This window comes from Euprymna scolopes, chromosome 19, assembly GCF_053919585.1.
Source record: "Euprymna scolopes isolate OS-2025 chromosome 19, ASM5391958v1, whole genome shotgun sequence".
Taxonomy (NCBI): Eukaryota; Metazoa; Mollusca; class Cephalopoda; order Sepiida; family Sepiolidae; genus Euprymna; species Euprymna scolopes.
In genome coordinates, this window is record NC_136500.1 from 100,041,955 (window position 1) to 100,067,289 (window position 25,335).

At 31.0% G+C, this 25,335-nt stretch overlaps 1 protein-coding gene across 1 annotated transcript in view; it reads right to left on the bottom strand.

The window, feature by feature from the left end:
• LOC145239856 (somatostatin receptor type 5-like) overlaps positions 1-23,517 on the bottom strand; it is a 38,295-nt gene extending 14,778 nt beyond the window's left edge. Inside the window, exon 1 of the mRNA XM_080103417.1 lies at positions 22,812-23,517. The gene's annotated coding sequence lies outside the window, so the exon portion shown is untranslated. The remainder of the gene's footprint in view (positions 1-22,811) is intronic.
• Between the last annotated feature and the right edge of the window lie 1,818 nt (positions 23,518-25,335).

Genomic DNA, 25,335 nt, shown 5'->3' on the forward strand with positions numbered 1-25,335 from the left:
TATTATTATTATTATTATTATTATTAATCTTATTAATCTTATTATTATTATTATTGGCTCACATGGAGCTTTCACACAGGTCAACAAACGACCTGATTGGCTACCTGTGGTGTTCTCTGGAAGCTGAATGACAACAAGTCTCCCCAGACGTCCAGCTCTCTCCACCTCCTTCGATAGCATTTGCAAATGAATCTGCATCATCGCAAGAGCAGCTTACCATTGATTTCTGGGTGGTAGTGGCCATTGGTTTATACTGGAATTTGAGTGGCACTCAGCCTCCCTAAGCTCCCAGTTATTTTGACGCTTGTCCAGTCGAGGTCTGTTTGGCGCTCGCTCATCAGTCTTTCAGTCCTTATTGACCCTTCTCGGCCCTTGGTATCATTTTTTATTGGGGGGAACGGTGATGAAACAATGGGGAGGATGCATGATGGGGGTGTAGAATTTGTAAATATGCAGTTTCCCTGTAACACTTATTCGTTATATTGTCTTGTATTATTCTCCGCAATCAAGGGTTTTCCTTAATATTTCAGTTGTTTTCATTATCGTTAGTCGTTGTACTTTTGCAGTTATTCCGCTGATTCCGATTTCGGACATTCTTTTTTCGAAGTTTTTCGGAATTGTTCCTAGTGCTCCTATCGGTGCTATTTTGATTTTCTTCATCATCCAAATCACTTTTAACTCTCTGGCTAGCTTTGTGTACTTAATTCGTTTCTCTTTTTTTCTTTCTTTTTCATACTCACCGCGTGGTCAGCTGGGACTGCAAAGTCTACGATTTGACAGGATTTTTCTTTCTTGTTAATTATTACGACATCTGGTCTTCTTACTTGGATGGGTTTGTCTGTCTGTATGTCCATGTCCCATAGGGTTTTGTGGTTCTCATTTTCGAGTGCTGTTGCGGGTTTATGCTTGTACCATTTGTCTGTATGCTCAAAATGCAGTCGTTTGCACGATTCCCAGTGTAACACCCTCCCCAATTAGTCATGCCTGTTTTTGCATTCCTTTTAGCCAAGTTTGCTGCATTCACTTACTATATGGTTTATCGTTTTGTCTCTCTGTCCAAAGAGTCTGCATTTGCTGTTTTCTTGTGTTTTATCGATCCTTGCTGTGATATGGTTGGTTCTTATCGAGTTATCTTATGTTGCAGTTATTAGAGATTCAGTTTCTCGGTTTATATGTCCTTTTCGCATCCATGTCCAGGTGTTTTCGTTATTCTCATCCTATGAATCTTCCGTGGAAGTGTTTCTCTTCCCATTTCTCTTTTCTCGTTTTGTCGTTTGTCTCTCTGTTTTCTGGGGGGGGGGGGTTCAGTGTCTCTCGCTGCCAGAATTATCCTTTCAGTGTTTTGCATTATGTATTTTTCTAGTCCTTTTTTCGTGTCATTCACACAGTCTTCTATACAAATCAGTCCTCTCCCGCAGTCTTTCCTTTTCACGTAGAGTCTGTCAATATCGTCCTTTGGGTGTAGTGCATTATGCATGGCCATGAGTTTCCTGGTTTTCTGATCGAGTTGTCTCAGTTCTTCTTTTGTACACTCTATAAACGGCCCAGAATATCTTACTAGTGATACTGGCCATGTATTTATACCTTTTATTAGGTTTCTGCTATATAATTTCGTTTCCATGAGTTTTCTTGTTCTCCTGAGGTATTCCTTTCCAATTTTCTCTTTCATTTCTGTTGCTCTGATGGTGTCCGCTTCCAGAATTCCCAAGCATTTATAGTTGTCTTGTTTCTCTAGTGCCCTCATTTCTGTTTGGTTGGGTAGTTCCATGCCTTCTGTCGTTTCCAGTTTTCACTTTCTTATAACTAGTTGTGCGCACTTTTCCATTCCAAATTCCATTTGGATATCTTGGCTGAAGATCCTGGTAGTGTTAATTAGTATCTCCTTTTTGGTCCTTGCAAAAAGTTTCAGATCGTCCATGTACATCAGGTGATTCATTTTTCCTCTGTATTGGAGAACTTGTATCCGGCTTGGCACTTTCTCAGAATACTGTTCAAGGGCATCATGGCTATGATGAACAGTAGTGGTGATAGTGAATCTCCTTGGAAGATGCCTCTTTGTATGTTAATTTCTGTTATGTGTTGTCCATCAGCTGTCAATTCCAGTCTCCATGTTTTCATTGCATTATCTATTACGTTGGTGATCCTGCCTAAAAATGTATAAAATTGTTTTCTTCGGTTTTTCCAGTTTGAACGTTGTCATGGCTGTGCTGTGTTTGTTCGGTATCATTTTGTTTCCTGAAATTAGAGGTTATGCTTACCTGTTCAGCATCCATGTCATTTGAGTTTCTGAAACTAGAAAGTTGGCCAACATTCGCAGGATGATGACCGGATCCCCCATGCTGGCTACCGAAGGAGCACATGCCGATCATGACATCCAGATCTTTCTTCTGGGTCCCATGGTTTTGGATTATTTGTAATTGACATTTTTCATATTTTGGTGTTTGTAGCAACACCGAGCCCAGAATTGTTTTACCTGTGGTTCTGATGCAGGGATAGTGTAAAGCTCCTGTGTATCCAAGAGGTATCGTGCACTATCACACATACATATGGGACAAAAAAAAAATAAATAAATAAATGAAGAAAAAATAAATAAATAAATAAATAAAAAAAATAAAAATAAAATAAATACTAATAAAAAATTAAAAAATAAATAAATAACTAAGTATTCTACTTAGTAAAAGTCGAATATCATGCTCTGAAAGAGGGCGTTTGAAGATAGGTCTACCTTACACCATACTGTTTAGCCGCTGGAAATGTATAAGAAAAAAGGAGGAGGGCAATTTTCTCCTCCACTTTGGCAGTATTTAATTCCCTCGTTCAAAGGCGGGGCAAATTTCTACGTCAATATCAGTAAAAAGTTTGGTTTAAATTCGAACTAACATTTAACTAGATAATTCGCCTGTCGCCGGCTGGATATTTTTGCATTCATTTTTAGAGGATTTTCATTAAATTTGAATTGACAAACAGAATTATACGTTTATATCAAAACAAAGACAGTATCTGAAATGAATTCGAAGTAACATTTAAGTTTCTTTTTTGTTTTTTTAAAGACTCACATTTCGTTGGTTTCTTTAAAAGAGTTTTCTGTCACGAGTGTACTAATACCTTCCCTGTTGAGTTAAATGCCAAGTCGTTGGTCAGTAAAGGGTAAGGTTTAGGAGAGGGTGGAAACAGTCCTTTCTAGTACAAACATACACACATGTATATATGTATACACATATCCACATGCGCAAACAGGCTGCCTGTCTTTGCCAAAAAGAATAAAGAGTTCCCCCTTTTTTTTTCGCGCTAGTCGCCCGTCATTTTTAGAGAATTTTCATTAAATTTGAATTGACAAACAGAATTATACGTTTATATCGAAACAAAGACTGTTTTCTGAAATGAATTCGAAGTAACATTTCACTTTTTTTTTAAAGACATAAACTCACATTTTGTTGGTTTCTTTAAAAGAGTTTTCTGTCACGAGTGTATTATTATTATTATTATTATTATTATTATTATTATTAATCTTATTATTATCATTATTATTATTACTACTACTACTACTACTACTACTACTACAACCATGGTTATAATTTGTTTTAAGATTATTTATTTGGAAGAAATTCCAAAATCATTTCACTCTAAAGAATTTGTAACTGAAATAGGAATTAACGAGACAATCCGGCAAATTATTCATTTTTTTTTTAAATTTAATAACAAAAATTATCAGTATTACTTGCTTTTCATTTGAACAAAATTTCTATAAATTTGAGGCGTTTCGGTTAGATAAATTGCTTTGAATTTTTTTGGGGGGATGAGGATTGGTATTGATTTTGATTGTTTTGACTATCAATCTCATCTTGATAATTGTTCTCACAATAGAATCTTTTCCAAGCCTCAGATTTTGCTGAAAATTACCCAAAAGAAAGACCATATGAATATACCTTTGGAAACGTAATATTTTACCCAGAGAAAATTGTGGGGCTTGAGCCTCTGAGTATTATAGGGGTAAAAAACATCCCTTTGGGGGTAATTTTTATTTTCCTCCAAAAATTCATACTGTCTAAATCGGGGTTTTGAATGGTACCTAATTCAACTTAATGCATCGTTTGCATTCGGTGTAATTTGCCTGATTTACTCTGATGTTAGGAAAATAGCCAAAATAGTTGGAGGACCATATTATTTTTGGCTTGTTACATATACATATATATATATATATATATATATATATATATAATATGAAGCTGAACGTCTGTGTGTGTATTTGTGTGTGTATCTGGTCACGATTAGGCTCCTATATGGTTGACTATTTTAAAAAACTGATTGCATATAATTATAATAGATGTATCGAGGTTCAGGAATGTGTATGTTTGATCTGGCAGAACGATGGTTCATAAAAATTGTGGGGTCTTCGTTCGCGCCTGACCAAAGTATGGATATAAAAATGAAAAAAAAAACGTTTACAAGGGTTTTTGATATAGCTGCACATAAGAATACTTTGATAAGTATGTTTCAACTTAAATAGGGATGGTATAATAAAATTGTGGGGTCTGCGTTCGCGCCTGTACTCCATGGAAATATGGCACAAAATTTAACAAAGACTTTCCGTATTTATTTGCGTAAGTATACTTTGATAATTATGTTTCAATTTGAAGAAATATGGTATAATAAAATTATTGGGTGTTCGTTCGCGCCTGGTCTCTATAGAATGTAAATATGTCACAAAGTTTAACAAGGTTTTTTTTAAAGGGGTGACGGTCCACAATAACACCTTAACTTTAATCTTAATTCACGTTAGCTTTTATTTATTTTTTTGAGTTGAATCATATTGTGTCGAATAAATTCACCTCATAAATTCACGTTCTTATTAAAGTGAAAGCCAAAAAAAAAGTCGCAACTTTAGACAATTCTCGACACAAATTTTGCATAACTCTGTTTTTTTTCCTTCTCCACTTGCACGTGGCACTCTTTCAAAAATAGATAAATAGATAAATAATAAAAAATAAGGCCCTTACTTGTTATCTTGTCAAAAGAAGGAAAACATCCTACTCGCGTGATTACGTGTCTTTTTAAAAACATTTACATAACCTTTTTATTTATATATCTGTTTAAGCTTTTTTGGCAGTATACTAGAAGGAATTCAGTTGATTACAACCCTTTCTTCGTGTTCTTTACATTGAAATATTACAACCCTGAATCCGACGGCGCAATACTACACCGTTCAATACTGTAAAACTGAAACGAAGCTGCTCTGCTTGTAAAGGACTCCATTTTCTACTTATTCATATTTATATCGATTCTTTGCTTTAAAAAACTAAAGTAATTACTTTTTTCATATCCCATTTTGCTGTTTCGGATTATTTTACTAAAGTAAGTAAAGCTTCATTTTTTTTCAAACTGTTTTTGTTTCTTTGTTTTTCGATATTTCGTCGATATTATTTAGTAAGAGTGTTTAGCAGAAAAGTCAACAAACGACTACCCGAAAAAATAAATATACAAGAAATAAATGTTACTATAGTCAATAAAAGTTCAGTTCATGTTTTTATTTTGTTTTGAAATAGTTTTTAATGCTCTTTACTTGAAATAATTTCAGAGGATCGAAATTAAAACGAAATTTGAGGCGATAACTGCTTAAATGAATTTTTATATAAACTACACATGCCATAATCGAATATTCTTCAGACACAAAATAATGGAAAACATTAAAATATGTTTATAAATATTCCTTACGTTGACGGAACTCTCTTAAATTGTTAACACAGAATGCTCAGGTGCCCCTCCTTCAAATTGAAAACGGGGCTCTCCATTTCAAAGTCGCTGCCATTTTGATTTTTTTTAAACCGGTTCGTGAATTAAAAAAAAAAAGTTTTTTTTACAAACTACTTAAAAATACAATCCAATGAACTTTTCTACCATAAAAGCAACTTTTATTGACTATGGTAACATTTATTTCTTGTATATTTATATTATTATGTATATAACATTTTCTCTTTGTAAGGAAACATCATTTTGTTAGTTACTCTTGACTACGAATGGAAACAAAGTTGATATAAAAAATATATTTTCGCGAAAATTATCTTTACTTTCATCATATTTTGCGTAGGGTTAAATTTTTGTGTATCAAAACTTATCTCTTTACAACCCCCTCTTTTTCATAACCTATCATACTTTCATCAATCACAGTCCATTTTCTGTAGGCTGTTTTGAACCCAGTCAACGATGGGTACTTTTGCTAGTATATATATATATATATATAACTGCTATCTAGCAATAACAAACTTAATTAGTTGAAAAGAAAACTGTGCTAGTTCATTTTAGGCTTGCTTAAATGGTAGATCCTCTATGACAAATATAACTCTTAACATATGATAATCATCAATATTATGTTCTATAATTTTTTTCACGTTACACAACAAATACGAGTTTATTAGTTGCAGTCTTTACATTCGATTTTAGTTAATTTTCAGCATCTTAGTTTTGTATTTTTGCTTTCGATTACTATTAAGAACTAAACATATGAATTATGCCCCCCAAAAGTATTGCATTTGTCAAACTACAACGACAGTGTCATCGAGAATGTAAAGTCGACAATCCGAAAATTATGAGCAATCTCAGGAGAAAATTATGAGCAATCTCAGAAGAAAATTACGAGCAATCTCAGGAGAAAATTATGAGCAATCTCAGACGAAACTTTCGCCAGTTACTTGAACAGAAAATAAACCCCGAATCACATCAGCAAATCATTTTGCCGCAGAAACGTATAAGATGGAAATGCTCAGACATGACTAAACGTGCCTGCGGAATATATCGTTGAACCAAACATATATTTGAAGTTATGCATGTACAAACATTGCATACAACTGTTCTTGAATCAATTTTTGTCACATTTGTGGTCTAATCTGCAAGTCTAGGAGTAACCTGACACGACATTCGAGGATTAACAATATTATTATGCGAACACCTAAACGAGAAGGAAAGTTTAATGTCATATATGTACTTTGATATAGGAATAAAGCTGGATTAAAAAGTCACCTACGTGCACACAGCCGAACAACACTTAATTGAGGATATGGAAAATTTCTATCAAGAAAAAGCAATCATATATATATATATATATATATATATATATATATGATTGATACGATACGTCTACCTAACCTCGGATTATTGACTACACCCATGTATTTACTTATTTATTTATTATTATTTATTTATCCTAACTTTACTTTATTTACTTAGTATAAATATACACATGTCTATATATATATATATATATATATATGTGTGTGTGTGTGTGTGTGTGTGTATCTCAGTTAGTAATTTATAAAATATATATGGCGATTAAGCTACACTGAATATTCTGCGTTTCATCCAACTATAGGATTCGTCAGGCTTATTCGCGAATTCTGTGGTTGCTTTTTGTTTTTATTTATGTAATTGTATATACGTGTATATGGGTACATATGTGTGTATGTATGTATGTATATGTACATCTACTTCTTACCGGAGATCTATATCCCCATGTATATGTATATAGGTAGGTGTGTGTGTTTATATATGCATATATGTGTATATATGTCTACGTATATATGTGAGTATGTATATGTGTATAAGAGTTGTGTGTATGTGTGTATGTCTGCATATAGATGCAGATATGTCTGAATATGCATTATTTATATATATATGTGTATGTGCGTATGTGTCTGTATATGGATGTGTAGAAATGCACATATGTATGTGTATGTATGCGTATCTGCGCGTGCGTAAGCGTATGTATTAATCCTTAACTACCTAAAAACAACTCATTGTCAACTGAAATGAACGAGTCGACTTATAGTGACTACGAAAATTTTAAATGGAACCTTGTACTTGTCAAACACATGACACCTACACAAGCCCTTTCTCTCTCTCTTTCTTTCTCTCTCTCTCATCTACTTCATATACCTTGCTGAACAAGCAAAAAGCAGTCAAAATTTAAAACCTAAAAGTGAAACTCCTCCCCCTCCTCCCCTAACCCCCTCTCTTTTTTCTTTGCCATCCTCTCTCCACCTCCACCCCCCTATATCGATATATCTCCACCAACGGCAACATGAATTTGCTACCCCCACACACGCAATACAATCTAATGTATTTTAACCGTCAAAACTGACATATTGTCAATACCCGTCTCCCTCCCCCTTATTATCTCCTACCACCACCTTTTTTTTCGTATTTCTTCTAAGAAACTTCTTCCAAATACTAACAACTATTTCTGTAAGGTCAGACGAGACTGTTGGATCGTAAACATGGTCCACCATTCGAAACATATGCAACCAAACAGATAAAACGGAAATTAAAAATTAAAACACATATTTGCATTGCAATAGTATTGAGCACTCTCCAGGTTTTTACTAATTACCAGTTTTACCACACACACACACACACACACACACACACACATATATATATATATATATATATATATATATATATATATATATATAAGTGAAAGTGCATGTCTGTGTGTGTGTGTGTGTGTGTCTGTGTACATTTCCCTACGCAATAACTTTGTAAATTTTTAGTCAACAGACTCGAAATTTGATATACAGGGTACTGAGATTTTGGAAAATCGATGTGATTGAATGTTTACCAATAATTTGGTCAATTTTTTTAAACTTTGACCCCTATTATGACCCCTTAACAATTATTGTTTTGTGCTCAAATCAAGTTATTAAGTTAGACCCATGTCCAAGGAACCTATATCTAAAATATCATCTGTTTAGACGCGAAATTGTCGGGGGAGTTTGGTAGAGTTCTCAAAGGTCAAATCGTTGAACTTTGATCCCTTAACAGCCAACTTTCTGGCCGAAAACCGATCGCAACGATTTTCCCAAATCTCAATACCCCGTATATCAAATTTCGAGTCTGTAGACTAAAAATGACAGGGTTATTTCGTAGGGAAATGTACATGGATCTAACTTAATAACTCGATTTGAACCCAAAATAATAAATTTTAAGGGGTCATGATAGGGGTCAAATTAAAAAAATTGACCTTTTTTTTTTATTGCTGAGCATACACCTCCAAACATCCGGGCAACGCCGAGCTGAAATGCTAGTATATCTGTAAAAGTGGACGTGTCTATGTGTCTGTGTATACGTGTGTCTGTCTGTCTGTGTACATTTTCCTTGTCAATAACTCTGTCAATTTTCAGTGTACAGACTCGAAATTTAATATACAGGGTACTTAGATTTGGGAAAATCTTTGTGATCGGTTTTCGGACAGAAATTTGGCTGTTAAGGGGTAAAAATTCAACGATTTAACCTGTGAGAACTCTACCAAACTCCTCCGACAATTTTAAATATAGGTTTCTTGGACATGTATCTTACTTAATAACTCGATTTGAGCCCAAAACAATAAATCTGAAGGGGGCACAATAGCGGTCAAAGTTTTAAAAAATTGATCTTTTTTTTTTTTTTGGTTTTGCTCAGCATACACCGCCAAACACCCGGGCAACGTCGGTCACCCATGCTAGTATATATATAATCTTCCAATAGGTCTTAATGCGATTTTTTCTTTTTTTTTTCTATCCTCTTTTTTACAGAGCTCGTAATTTTTTTATAAACTTCGTATGAACTTTTTATACTTTTTTTGAAGAGCTCCAATTTTCTTATTTAATTTCTCTCTAATCTATCCCATTTTTCATTTTTCTTTTTGGCGTCGAGAGGTTCTAGGTCACCTGATGAAGTCTCTTTGATTGAAACAAATGGCTATTTGTAGCGAATATATGTAACTGTTTACCCCAAATAATATATATATATATATATATATATATATATATATATATATATTGCCGCCAAAAAGAAAATCCGCTCTTGTCATATTTTCTAAAACCGCAAATTTTAACGAAATTTAATGTAACTGTTTAAACAATCTATACCTCATTTGATTCGCCTTATATTCTTCTATAATTTTACCTGTTCATCTTTGACTTTTAATTGAAGTATCCTAGTATTCACATCAATTTAAAAAAATATGCTTCAAATCCAGAAGGCAAAAAGGAACTCTGCAGCAAAAATGAGCTGCAAAGCAGCGTAAAATATCTTCATTTTACCATCTCTAATCGTAAAATATCCACATTTTGGCATCTCTAATCGTAATTGTTTTTGTTCTTAAGTTATACAACGTAACATTTAGTTCATATATCTCGAGTGTCTCTTTAATCCCCAGATCTCTGTTTTATTCAATCGGGAAATCAGCTGCAGATTGAAATATGACGAGAAAACGGCACGAATTACTGTGCAAAAGCACCAAAACACAGGCAGTGTTCGTGATGCCCCTATATCTGGTCGTCCTAGAGTTACTTCTTACAGGGAAGACACTGCTATCAAGATCTGCAGCCTCAAAAGCAGATTCGAAACGGCTCACCAAATCTAATAACAGTGTAATCGTGTTAAACAGTGTCCTCTTTCTACAGTTAAAAACAGATTGAAGGAATTTAATTTGCCAGGTTGTGTTCCAAGAATTGTAAATGTCAACTGAATTAAAGGAATAAATTATTAGATAGTCAACATCATGAACTTTGAAATATAGACTTTCGCCATTTGTTCACTACATTGCTCTGTAATTACTCAATGTATTGAGCTTCTTAAATAAGGATTGGTATATATTATAAGAAAATATATTTTCACAGAAATATATATATATATATACTATATGTTTTTGGCCGCATCGATTTATATATAAGTGCATATTGTTTTAACGTGAGAAATCACATATTAATTTAAGCTAAGTCATAAAATTCTGTGAAATAATCTATTTAAATGACTTACTTTTTTTTTCAAAGAAAATAAATGCACTTTGGTAGTTATACTTTTACAAGCAAAATTTTTAAATTAATTATTCGTTGTTCATTAAAATTCCCATCTGTATTCTGTTAGATTTGATTTTATTTGTAATTATACTAAATATATAATTGTTTAGGATTTATTTTTCACAATGCAATTTATTAAAATTGATAACTAAGAAATTCGAGTAAAGTTAAATAAAAGAATACATTTTTAACACCATTCTGTTTAAACTTATCTTCGTTTTTATAGAAAAGTAGTAATCCTGTTCAGGATATACAACCTTGGAACTTCCTTAGTGTATAAGTTGCGTTTTGGCAAGAGAAAATGGCGACTTGTGCATTTGAGAGAGTCGGGCTTTGCATCGACAGAAACGTTATGCAAATAACACTCAAGAACTCTAGTCCGATTAATCCAAATAATACATAGATAGTAACAGTGGGGACGTATATTCGAATGATATTGATCATTATTAAATGTTCACAGCATCAAGGGCAATAGAAAAGTTTTAAAAGTGAACAAAAACCGGTGTAAATGTAAAGAAACGTGTATAACTCAATAAGTAACACACGACAAGTATCAATTACACATTAATACACATACAAAATCAGTTAATACTGCAATCATACTCACATGCTTAATTTTTGTTTGTTTAAAGTAAACATTATATTAACTCGACAATAAACCTTTTAACAGAAGCAAGTGTATGCAGAAAAGATAAGCATTCAAAACTAAATCATTGTGATTGCCTCGACAACAAACGTTTAAAACACATATGTAAATTAGCATGACACAAATTAGAGTCTGGAAGAAACTCAGACCTGATACAAACAAATATAATCGTTTTCTGTCCGCCTTGAACTTTTTCGGAATTATGCAAAAGTTTCTGGCGAATAGTTATAAAATTGAAAACAAAATTAATATTAAATTAGACCTAGAGTTATAATAATAGAATATCTACGAATTTCTACTTGCTATATTTCAATAAGAGAACATAGTTAATAAAATAATAAAAAAATTAGTCTACCTTTCTTATGATATGCAAGTAACTATACGAAATAATGCATTACTAAAGAAGTTAAACGGCGCGACAAATACGAAGTCCATATGACTTTCATAAAGAACTACTCCAAAATGTACGTTCTGCAATTTATGCCCAACAGTATTTTAGTTTAAATATTTTAGTGAAGCTACTGTTGTCAACTTTCAGAACAACAGACAAATCTGAATGTCGAGTTTGTATAAAGCATTATCTTCTGATCGGAAAAGTACTGTTCAGGCAAATCAGTGACTTGATAACTGTTAATCCGATTCTGTTTCTTCAATAACAACGATTAAGAAGTGGTATGGTAATGGTATGTAATCCATTATATATAGTGTGTGTAAGTGTATGGGTGTATGTACATATATATATATGTATGTATATATATATATATATATATATATATATATATATATGTGTATATATATATATATATATATATATATATATATATATAACTTTTAAACGGTACAAAACCTATATAACGCTTTAAAAATAATATACTGAAAACCCCTAAGGACCCTTTCGCCAGCAAACTCATCAGGAGTTAATTGTTTGTATCTCACAGAAATTACAAAAAAAAAACGAATTAAATTGTTATGGAAGAGCAAATATTCGGGGATATACGAGTAAAATAAAAAAGCAGATGGGAATTCGTGTGAACTAATATATACATACAATTATATAACATGTATTTACCAATAATATGGGGTATGGGAAGGATTAAAATATACTTCCAAGTAAGTCGGAAGTATATTTTAATAAATTCCTTCTCTTGACAGAGATGGCCTGCGTGAAAGAATTGAGACTGACTCCAAAATCTTTAAATAATTTTGAGAGTCAACCCGGTGCAAGATTCTAAAACAATCTATTTAATATGCATTGGCAAAAGCTGGATTTTCGATGAGGTGTTCGCCAATGGCAGATTCCAAAGCAGAAAATGTGCGAAAACGACGTGGCTTTCACAGTCTAATTTCTGCCGATTATACTGGCAGCGATTGGTTAATTTAATATTGGTTAATGCGTGTCTGCAAATTTAAGGAGGTTTCATTCACATAGCCAGCAGCGCACTGGCAATTAAATACATAAATACATTGTTTTGTGTGATGTAGGGTAAACTATGCTTCGTGACCAGGAGGAATGCAGATTTTACATCCAAAAACTAACCGTAGCAAAACAGGCGAGAAGTGGGTTTAAAGAACAAATTATAATAGCTCAATATACTAATATGTGAATAAGCCCTATTTTTCTGGAGGTAGACACAAATGAGCACCAATCCATATAAAGACCGGTGAAGATTGATGTACGATAACTTGTAGTAAGAAAAGAACTTTAATCAAAAGAACGATTAACTCCTGATAAGCTTATTGGCGTATATTATTTTTAAAGCACTATATATATATATACATATATATATATATATATATATATATATGTACATGGTGCCTAAAAAGTCACTGAAGGGTTTGGAAAGCACTATATATATATATATATATATATATATATATATATATATATATATATATATATATATATATAGGTGTGTCCAAAAAGTTACTGAAGGGTTTGGAATTTAAATAGATTCCTTATTTTTAAGATATATTTCTGTAATTTCAATACAATATAAGACATTGGGAAATCTTCGAAAAATGTAAAAATTCAAATAATCTTTATTAATGAAAAATAATGTCTTTAAATGTTGCCCATTTTCAGCTTCGCATATTTGTACTTTTTCTGAAACATTATTCATTACAGGTTGCGATTTATCTCCCTTATTTCGTTTCTGATGTTTTCCTTCAATTCTTGCAGAGTTCGGGGTTTGTTAACATATACTCTTTCTTTAAGATATCATCACAAGAAAAAGTCGGGGGTAGTTAAAACTGCTTTGGAAAGACCACAAATATGCGAAGCTGAAAATTTGCAACATTTAACAGTCGAGAAAAAAAATTAAAGAAAAAGTTTACTCAGCAAAGCAAAGCCAAATATGTTTGGTGGTAAATATCCAGTGATATCTAAAAGTTCGCAATAGGTGGGGCGATTAGAGATCCAAAAAGAGTTCCGTAATCTTACCTTTGGAATCTATAAGATATCCTTTGAAATCTCTTTAAAAATATCAGGGATTAGAGTAGGAATAAAAAGTCCGGGTAGGAAAATCCTGTAAATGAAAATGCGGAAGTAAAATCTAATCCATAGAATTAGTCCTTGTGTTGAACGCCATATGAAGTCGTTAAAATAAAGGTTTCAAATGAAGAAGTCTTATTTTTAAAATAGAGGGTTCAAATGAAAAAGTCTTATTTTAAAAATATAGGTTTCATACGAAAAAGTCTAATTTTTAAAATAGAGGGTTCAAATGAAAAAGTCTTATTTTTAAAATATAGGTTTCAAATGAAAAAGTCTAATTTTTAAAACAGAGGGTTCAAATAAAAAAATCTTATTTTTAAAATATAGGTTTCAAATGAAAAAGTCTAATTTTTAAAATAGAGGGTTCAAATAAAAAAATCTTATTTTTAAAATATAGGTTTCAAATGAAAAAGTCTAATTTTTAAAATCGAGGGTTCAAATAAAAAAATCTTATTTTTAAAATATAGGTTTCAAATGAAAAAGTCTAATTTTTAAAATCGAGGGTTCAAATAAAAAAATCTTATTTTTAAAATATAGGTTTCAAATGAAAAAGTCTAATTTTTAAAATAGAGGGTTCAAATAAAAAAATCTTATTTTTAAAATATTGGTTTCAAATGAAAAAGTCTAATTTTTAAAATAGAGGGTTACAAATGAAAGAGTCTTATTTTTAAAATAGAGAGTCCATATGAAAAAGTCTTATTTTTAAAACATAGGATTCAAATGAAAAAGTTTTATTTTTAAAATATAGGGTGCAAATAAAAAAGTCTTATTTTTAAAATATAGGGTGCAAATAAAAAAGTCTTATTTTTAAAATATAGGGTTTCATTTTTAAAATAGAGGGTTCATATGAAAAAGTCTAATTTTAAAAATATAGGTTTCAAATGAAAAAGTCTTATTTTAAAAATATAGGTTTCATATGAAAAAGTCTAATTTTTTAAATAGAGGGTTCAAATATGTTGAAATGAAAAGTCTTATTTTTAAGTATTTTTTAAATAGAGGGTTCAAATATGTTGAAATGAAAAGTCTTATTTTTAAGTATGGGGTTCAAATGAAAAGTCTTATTTTTAAGTATGGGGTTCAAATGAAAAAGTCTTATTTTTAAGTATGGAGTTCAAATGAAAAAGTCTTATTTTTAAGTATGGGGTTCAAATGAAAAAGTCTTATTTTTAAGTATGGGGTTCAAATGAAAAAGTCTTATTTTTAAGTATGGGGTTCAAATGAAAAAGTCTTATTTTTAAGTATGGGGTTCAAATGAAAAAGTCTTATTTTTAAGTATGGGGTTCAAATGAAAAAGTCTTATTTTTAAGTATGGGGTTCAAATGAAAAAGTCTTATTTTTAAGTATGGGGTTCAAATGAAAAAGTCTTATTTTTAAGTATGGGGTTCAAATGAAAAAGTCTTATTTTTAAGTATGGGGTTCAAATGAAAAAGTCTTATTTTTAAGTATGGGGTTCAAATGAAAAAGTCTTATTTTTAAGTATGGGGTTCAAATGAAAAAGTCTTATTTTTAAGTATGGGGGTCAAATGAAAAAGTCTTATTTTTAAGTATGGGGTTTAAATGAAAAATCTTATTTTTAAGATATAGGGTCCAAATGAAAAAGAATCATGTATAGTCGAAAAGGATTATAGTATCAAGGCACTAAATCGGGAGTTATTTAGGATTAAGGGCCGAATGGGTGAGAAAATTCAAAAGGTGGATGCATTAGAAGGATATAAAGGGAATTGAAGCTAAATGATTATTGTCTAATTAAAATGACGTGGAGGTCGTATTAGCGGAACAGTAATCATGGGGTGATAAAATTATTTAAAGAATGATAAATTAAAGAAATAAGGGGATTATAAGTAAAAAGTAAATTTCAGGTCAGGTGATATAAGAATAATGAATCGAAGGTGAAGTGAATGGGGATAGAAAATGTTATGTAATTTTGAACTGGCAATACTTGTATCTTTCCCTATGTTTGCAGCTTGAAATTAATTCGTTTTTAGAATTAATGATGTTAATACATTGAGACAAGTTGATAATGTTAACAGCTTCAGATATACAAAGCTGGCAAGACTTAGCGTCAGGAGTGTAGGATTGAGTATTGACTACTACTATTATTAAAATTAGGTAAAGCAAGTTCTACTATTAAAATTAGGTAAAGAAAGGTTGCTCATATTATTGTGCTTATGGATATTTCGGGCTTGGATAGTGGTTGTAGTCAGCAATATATCCGGAGAATTTATGGAATGGTTAACATAGTTACCATTATCGTTAGCAATTAGGGGAGAACTAATTTGGAAAGGAGTTAAAAATGGGTTTTGAGAGCTTACTTGAGGAGGAGTTGGATTATGTGTTTCGATTACAGCACATCTTTGTGAATTATCTAATGGCCAGTCCACTTTGTTTGAGGTAATTACAATTAGTAGTGGGTGTAGAGGGGTAAATCTAGATTGAGCAATCCTAATTTTCTTATTATTTGATGCTATTATGGTTTGGACTATATTAGGTATAGTGGAATATGAGATGTTAATTCAATTTTAATTTGAAATAGTATGTATTTGTGTGGGTATTTTAATTATGTTGCGACAGTTTAAAGAATTCCTTCGGTATATTAGTAAGTACGTTACTGCTAAAGAAGGCGGGATTAAACTAGACATTTTTCCTCTTTTTTAGACGGTTTCCGGGAACAGAATAGTGGGGATCATTTGAATGATTAAACCTAACAGTTATTGGAGGTTATTTGAATTATTATTTGAATTTGTTCTTTTTCGTATCATATTATGTGTGATTACGGAGTTAAGGCGGATCGAAGAGAGTTTATCTTTAATAATGCATGATTGAAAAAGGTAGAATTTTGGTCAAAAGTGTTTCTGTCGGCTGATAGCTTAGATATTCTGTTTGAAACCGAGGGAACTATTGACTTTTTAATCAAATAAGGCTGGTTTGAAAGTTTGTGAAAATAGAAGAAAGATAGGTTAATGGTAGAGGCTTAATGATTCTGAAATTAAGTTTAGAGTGATGCTAAAAAGTTTGATGTTTTCTTATCGGGTTATATAGTTATGGTGAGCCTGCAATTATTGAAAAAAGAATTGTAGCTTCTTTATGGTACAATTATATGTCCTAGGTGTAGCTCTCCTTGAATAGATTAAAATACGAGCTTCACTTCTTTCAACGAATATTGGCCGACTAAGTCTATGACTTTGCAGAGTCAGATGAATCCATGAGAAGCTATTGGTTGTGTCCTTTCTTATCCAAATTTCATTGTCAAAATGTAAGAAGGATCGTCTAGCTAAAAAGATTTACTTAATTTCTAGGTCTCTGAGATCGGTGCATTTTTTTTTTGTAAAGATAAGGGCACTATTTAGGAGGATAGGAGAAATTGACTGATGATAATTGCCAATGTCAAATGTTATAAAGCTTAGCATTCGCTTATCTTTAAAGTTAAAGAGCTATTTTATAAGTGAGTCTGAGCATTGCCAAAAACGGAAGAATACTTTTTCCTAATGGATGGGATGATTCTATCTAGTATTTTTTTTACTTACTGCTCCTAAATCTGAGTTAGAGGGGGAAATTAATCTAATAGTGGGGTTGCCATACAAGTTGCGTTAGGAGTTCCTATGGTGAAAATTTCTGTATAGTTATGAATTTTCATTGTTTTAAATATATTTTGGTGTAAAAGTTTCTGCTATCTAAAGAGTTAGCTAATGCCACTTTATATGATTTATTTAGCTCCTTATATATGAGGCTTTTATAAGTCAGGTAATCGAATTTGTAATAGTTTTTGTTTTATCAGATAAATGAGGTTCTGTTTTAACTTTACTAGCAAAATTGTATATTTTTCTAGCGAAAAAGGTGTTTATGTTTTGTTTTGTTTTTTGTTTTGTTTTTCTTGTTTTTGTTTTTTTATTTATTTTGTTTTTTGTTTTTTGTTTTTTTTTGTAATTTGATCTTAGCGTTTCCAAACTCATCTATATTTTGGTTTGGATGGGAGGACGATTTAAGATCATAAAATTTAGCTGTCTTTCTTTCAATCTTCTTGTGTTCTCTACTCGAGTTGGTGGGGCGAGCATTTCCTCGGAGTTCCAGGTGGATTAGTTATTCAGTAGGTGGTGTCCTATTATTGTTGTAGTTGTGGTTCATTTCGTAGTGGAAAATATTTAAAGATTGTACAAATTTGTGGATGTAATCTTGCTTCGTAGGGATTGGTATGTTTTTAGCAGAAAGAGGAAGGTATTCCTTGTTGAACATATCTAGATGGTGTAACAAAGCTCAACAAACGTGGAGAGCTACACAGACTTTTCATTCCTTCTCTAACCCCTGATATTTTTTTTTTAAATAGATTCCAAAGGTAAGATTACGGAACTCTTTTTGGACCTGTTAATCTCCCCACCTATTGCGAACTTTTAGATATTACTGGATATTTAAAACCAGACAAATTTGACTAATGAATATTCTTTTTCATTTCATCTATAAACTTATACTTTTCTTTTAATTTTTTTTCTCCACTGTTTTCAAAATTGAGCTAGCCAGCAAAAATAAAATACTTATTTCTTCTTACAGTTTGCTAACTTGAATTTTGTTAACTTTTTCCTTTGAAACTCCATGGAATAAGGAACCTTTCACTTTTATTTCGTATTCTTTGTTTTAAATAAAATATTATAAATGTAATTCTTCAATATGCTGACTTTCTTTACTTACACAGCCACAAATATATATATATATATATATATATATATATATATATACATACATACACACACAACCGCGCATATATACATATATATATATGTGTGTGTGTGTGTGTGTGTGTGTGTGTGTGTGTGTGTGTGTGTGTGTGGAAAGCATAAAATAGAAAAGTGAGATACGTTGTGACAGCTCGTCTTCGATTACCCGAATCAGGTAAACGTTACTCGTTATATATGAAACCTATATTTTTAAAATAAGACTTTTTCATTTGAAACCTATATTTTAAAAATTAGACGTTCTGCCCTTCTTCCCTCTACTCTCTACTCTCTCTCTCTCTCTCTCTCTCTCTCTCTCTCTCTCTCTCTCTCTCGCACACACTCACACACACACACACACACACACTCGTTCTTTCTTTTTCTAAATACAAGTTATTTGGAAGCGTTTTTTAGAGCATTTTAAGTATTCGTAAATTGTGGATTGGGTTATTATTTGAAAAAAACAACAACAACATTTTACATACATTATTAAAAAAAAATATATACGTATTATTTGAAAAAGCAGTTCCGACTACGAACAAAGAAAACATTTTCCGAAATGTTTACACAGTATAGCTGAACAATATTGACTTTGTAAAATAAAACTCAGTTTAGAATTACGTTAGGTGTATTTTATGGAAAAATTAAGCGATTTTATGGAAAAGTAAGGTTATGGCAAATTATTTTAAATACATAGTTCGTTTCGTATTGCCTAAATTGTTTGGTGAAGTTGGTTAACATTCCTTACCCGAAATGTTCAGTGAAACTTGGAATTGATGCCGTAAATACTGAAATCTCATTCCTAAAAGTAAATTTTTTATCACCTTTTATAGTGGGAAAATAAAGGATTTGAAAGAGGCATTGTACTGAGAGAAAAAATAAAAATATTACATAGAATAGTTTCTTTCACTGAACGGGAATAGAAAAACGATACTACACTTTCTCCGTAGTTTGAAATTCCAGGAAGTTCCCTTTTGTGGCTTAATTTAAATGTTTTTTTGTTTTTTCAAATATAAACTAATCCTAATATATATATATATATATATATATATATATATATATATATATATATATATATATATATATATTAGAACAATAGTCTAAAGAGCAGATTGTATTTTAATGGTATAGTAAAATTACTAATTTAATTAAAATACAAGAAAAATGCTCGTTGTAATGCAGATATACAAGCTCGATAGGCATATATCCTAGAGCTACTTTAATATTTAGTATTTAGCTTATTATATATCTACATCAAATTATCAAATTTTAAATTATCAATCACATTTATATATATATATATATATATATATATATATATATATATATATATATATATATATATATATATATATATATATAAAGAGGAGGCCTACTTATGCGTATATTTTTTCTCTCCTTTGTTTCATATTGCTTCAATCAAAGTTTTCATAAATCGAGTGCCCCCTTCATGGGGCTCACACTTGATCTCTATGTGAGATACATAATTATTCGAATATTCTTTTAAAGTTCACATTTACCGCTTAAACACTTAATTAGGCAAGAAGTTAACAACATAGTTTCCTCTTTACAATTGACCATTTAAATATGGTGTTTCTAATGTTTTCTTGGTATTACTGGATCCCAGTACAAGAATTCATCTAGTCTAATTAATTATCAGTTTCATGTCCTTACTTGAGATGTCATCACTTTTGGAAGGTGCACTATAAAATTCAATATAGCTTATCGATACCGAGGATATCTTATTTGGGCGGTGAATACAATGTGATTTTGAATATTTGGGCAGTGTTTACTTGTAGGGAAAATTATCATCATGCCAGGTTGTCCTGACAAACCTTTGTACAGAAATGCCTTAGGCATGCGTAGTCAGTGTCTTATAAGCATTCAAATTCTCTCTAATAGGCATTTAAGTTCTCTGTGGATATGTATTACACACGTGTGTAAGTGAGATATTTTAAAATGCAAAAATATTGGAAATATATATGTAGAATGAGAATATTTTATAAAGAGAATATATATATATACATATATAGAGATATAGATATAGATATAGATAGATAGATAGATAGATATATTTATGTCATCAAGAGAATATATATTTATGTTTATATAAACAAGGAAAAATATCGACAATACAAAAATATATACTAGTGCATATAAATGTATTAATCAATTCAATAAGGAAGGCACATTGATGAGATAGAGGTTATAAATGCTCTTTATACTTATGCATTTACAAACCCAATGCTTCTTATCAGAAGGGGAAGGACGAGGATAGGTAAAAAATAAGGAAATGCAGTGACTAGCAGTGAGTATACTAGGGATGAAATATTAGGATAGTAGAAATAACTTTTATTATTTTTTGGTTAATGTTTGTGCTTGTTGGACACGCTGTGAAAATGACTTGACAATAAAGAGTCACTATTGAAATTGAAAGTGGGCGAAATACAGATTAATAAGAATTGTTTTACAAGTGAGGCATCATTTATCAAGGCACAAAACTACTTGAGTATAAGGGTTTTAATGGATTTCTTATTCAGTTACTTACAAATTATGACAACTTAGAAGGATAAAAACACTTTTTTCAATATAACTAAATCCAACAAGGAAAAATAGTCAGCATGTCTTTTCTGCTATAAAAATAGAAAAACATCCTTTAAGAAAGAGACGTCAACTTTACTATTATTTAATTTAATTTCATAATAAAGTTTATATGACCACAATATTGAAATCATTTAAAGTTTATATGACCACAATATTGAAATCATTTAAAGTTTATATGACCACAATATTGAAATCATTTAAAGTTTATATGACCACAATATTGAAATCATTTAAAGTTTATATGACCACAATATTGAAATCATTTAAAGTTTATATGACCACAATATTGAAATCATTTAAAGTTTATATGACCACAATATTGAAATCATTTAAAGTTTATATGACCACAATATTGAAATCATTTAAAGTTTATATGACCACAATATTGAAATCATTTATGAAAACTTGTCATTTCTTACAATGTTCTTCATATGTCTTGTGACTCTTGAAGTTACATTGCTTTAATGTGTAGTTAGTTGTGTTAAGAAATATATTTCTTACTATTTTAAGTGTATATACAAATATTTGCGACACCTACAACAAAACGTCCTATACATTTAAATTTTCTAAATTCAGGGCGTTTATTAAATAATGTAACAACTTTGTATAAGCTCAATCGATCACTTATTTCATACTCTTAGCAATTTGCTTTCAAACTATATTCATCTAAAGTTCAACTTCACATTACATGTTGCTGTGTGTTGATATAAAAGCTCGAAAAAAGAAATTCAATATGAATTATTGTTCATCCATATTTTCAGTTGTATACCCAACTGGATGCACATAAGTGATGTCCACGATTTGTATCTATAATGGCAACATATTATGCACGAGTTTCTTGATTCTTGTGAATTTCCACCCAGGAGACTGAAAATTATGCAAAATAAAACATTTTATTAAGGAAACAGTCTTACATATTTACATTTAGCAAACATAGTTAATTTCCATGACTTTAAACATTAAACTAGAATAAATGTTTGGGTTTTTCCATATTATTTTCTCTCGTAAGAAATTAAAAAAAAATATTTTGAATATTTTAAATGTTTAATAAAAAAAATTCTTAATGTCCTTTGATTTACTTCTCATCTAAAATTTAATTGATAAAATGAAATTAATTTTTATTTGCTTTTATATTTGTTTTCGCTTATGCATCTGTTTTCAAAGAAAAACCTTAAGTAAACTTGAAATAATTATCAGATACTTTTTGAATTTTTGCAAAGTTATTTCTTTCAAACTTGAAAATGTAAGAGCAATAATGATCGTTAATAATTCACAGTAAAAGCTGTTTACAATAATAAAAGGAAACGTAAATAAAGAATCCATTGTATATATTTCGTTGCAGTCAAATAATTTAATAATAATCGATTTCTGCAGAAACAATTAGGAATTAATAGTTAAGGTATCGGCTACGAAATACCTCATCAAATGAAAGAATTGTAAAGGAAAATACAGACAGGCAGCATAAAAAAACTTTTTTTTCAATACTTCATCTGGAATTAATTTTTTCGATTATAGAAATAACGATTGAAACTTACTTGAACAGTTTCTATTCCTTGATCTTTCTTGTTAATGGTTTATGATTTCTTCGCCTTTCTTTGTTTTGATGACCGATATTTTCTTTAATTCACTTCTCTGCAATCCACAAGTTGCCTTTTCCTCATGTTATACAAGTAGGTTGCAAAAAGCATGTAAAATCTGACTATTTCTTTGATGTGAGTTCTGGAAATATTTGTCTCTTGTTTTAGTTGTTGTTTACAATTATGGTGTGGTGATATCTACTTTTCTCTTGCATAAATATTTTCTTTTAGTTAATGTCATTAATCTGCAGTTTAATTTCATTGTTATTTTTTAAATTATTTTTTATTTCGGCTTCTACATTTTTCAAGTGTGTTTGTATGCTATGAGTATATAGGAACAAGGATTTGAATAATTTCATTTGTTTTGCAATTTTCGAATGACAAGTGCGTTACTATTGATATAAACTGATTATATGGATGTGTCAATTTTTCATTACAAAAGAATGTACATATTTCAATTGGATGTTATGGTATCTCTCACTGTCCGCAATCTGTTTATTTTATGTCCTAATTAAGCAGACTTACGTGTTGACGGACACAAGCGATTTCGATTGAATGAGCGTCTGTTGAAGCTAAAAATGAATGATATGCTGCGATGTTCATTTCAACTTGGAGAAAGAAAGTAAAAGTCACATATTGTCGAGGGGTTCACATACGGATAAAGTGCAAGATTTTTCCGTGTCTCCTGAATATATTCCGTTTAGGGATACAGCTTCAAAGTAAATAATTATCTAGCTTTTACGTTTAACATTTTTTTGAAAAGAGGCGTGTCTTAACGTATAGAAAAGATTCTTACATAAAACAGAAGTAAGAATTTAGCTCCGTGCAAATGCTTTAAGAGTAGGCTATAGACGTTGGGTGATTAAAACAGAAATAAATTGCAATGAAACGAATGTTGTATTAATAGTTACAAAAGCCGAAATATATGCAGTATTTTAAAATAAAATCGTGATATCAATTTATTTTCTAAATGAACAAAACAAAACTGTCAAAAGAATTTTTGATCTATAAAATAAGCAAAATAAAGGAGAAAGTTTCCATCATTTTATAGCTTTAGTTTATTATATAATTTTTAGTTCAGTCAGAGTCCAAAATAAATGACGAGAATGTTTTGTTTACATATCAACGTTTTTAGCAGTTGAACTGTTTGGTAAGAGAAAAACTTTTTATTATATTATCAAACATCAAATAAATATATCTTAGTAGTTGCATTGTTTTTATTGTTGTTGTTATTATGAGTAGTAGTCGACGCATTATTATTATTATTATTATTATTATTATTATTATTATTATTATTATTATTATTATTATTATTGCTATGCTGCGTGTACATACAGTCTTGAAAAGTAAAGTTTTAAAAAGAATAAAAGTAAGAAAAGTGTCAGTGCTTAAATAAAAGAATGCTTTTTACTCGTATTTCTTTAATCCGCACAATAAAGTGAGCATTGTTTGTCCTGCCGTGTGTAAGTGGGATAAAAAGTATGCGTGTGTGTGTGTGTATGTGTGTGTTTGTTCAGCATCTGTTGCGATTGAGAGCAACGTTCCGTTATAAAATGAATGTGTACATCGACAGCAGTCGTCGCAGTGTAGAGAATCGTGTTAGTCGCTTGTGGTGTTTACGTCCAGTTGTATTGAAAAGAAAGTATTTCCTTTGGAGTAGAAAAACAGAAAATCATTAGCAATAAGTGTGCTTAGATAGGTCGTTAATTTTTTTTACACCCAGAAACATGTTTAATTATTCTGCGTTCACGATGAGTTACATAAGACCCAAACTCTGTTCAACTTAACGCAGTGTTGCAAGATCGTTTCTACGTAACTTTGTGCGTCACTGGAAAGATTTTTAAAAGTGGAATTTAACTAATTCACCATGATTAAAATCTTCCCTGAAACAATTTTAATCTTTTTTAAAAACACATTTTCGTTGTCTTTTTTTACGATTTTGTAAGTACGAGATACCTTAGTTTCCTTTCTCTTTTTTCGATGCGGCCGAATTATAGTAGAAGGACGATGGTTCTGGCAGTGGCAGTTGTGCCGGCTAGAGGAGAGCAGTAGCAATAGTTCAAGCATTTCTTCATCGGGCCGTTGTATGACACAGATTAGATTAGAATCATGTACTTTCAACGTGTGACATTACCAAAAGACATTATCAAAATCAAAATAAAATTATAGTGAATTAAGTGTCGATCGTAGAAGTTCGTATTTATTTGACAGAAATACACGAACAAACATCAACATTTTTTTTTAATAGATTTGAATTCGATATCAATATATTGTTGCGCATGTAACACACACAACTGAAGGCGATGCGCAAGCATGACACTTGGTGGCATTTGGGAATCATAGAAAAGGGTCGATGAATATGGAAAGATGTAGTAAATATGCGAAACTCAGATTATTTTAAGGCCTAATAATTGACATTAATTAGCTTAGTAGTTTCACACATGAGACACACACGCGCCTATATTTATATAATATACGTGTG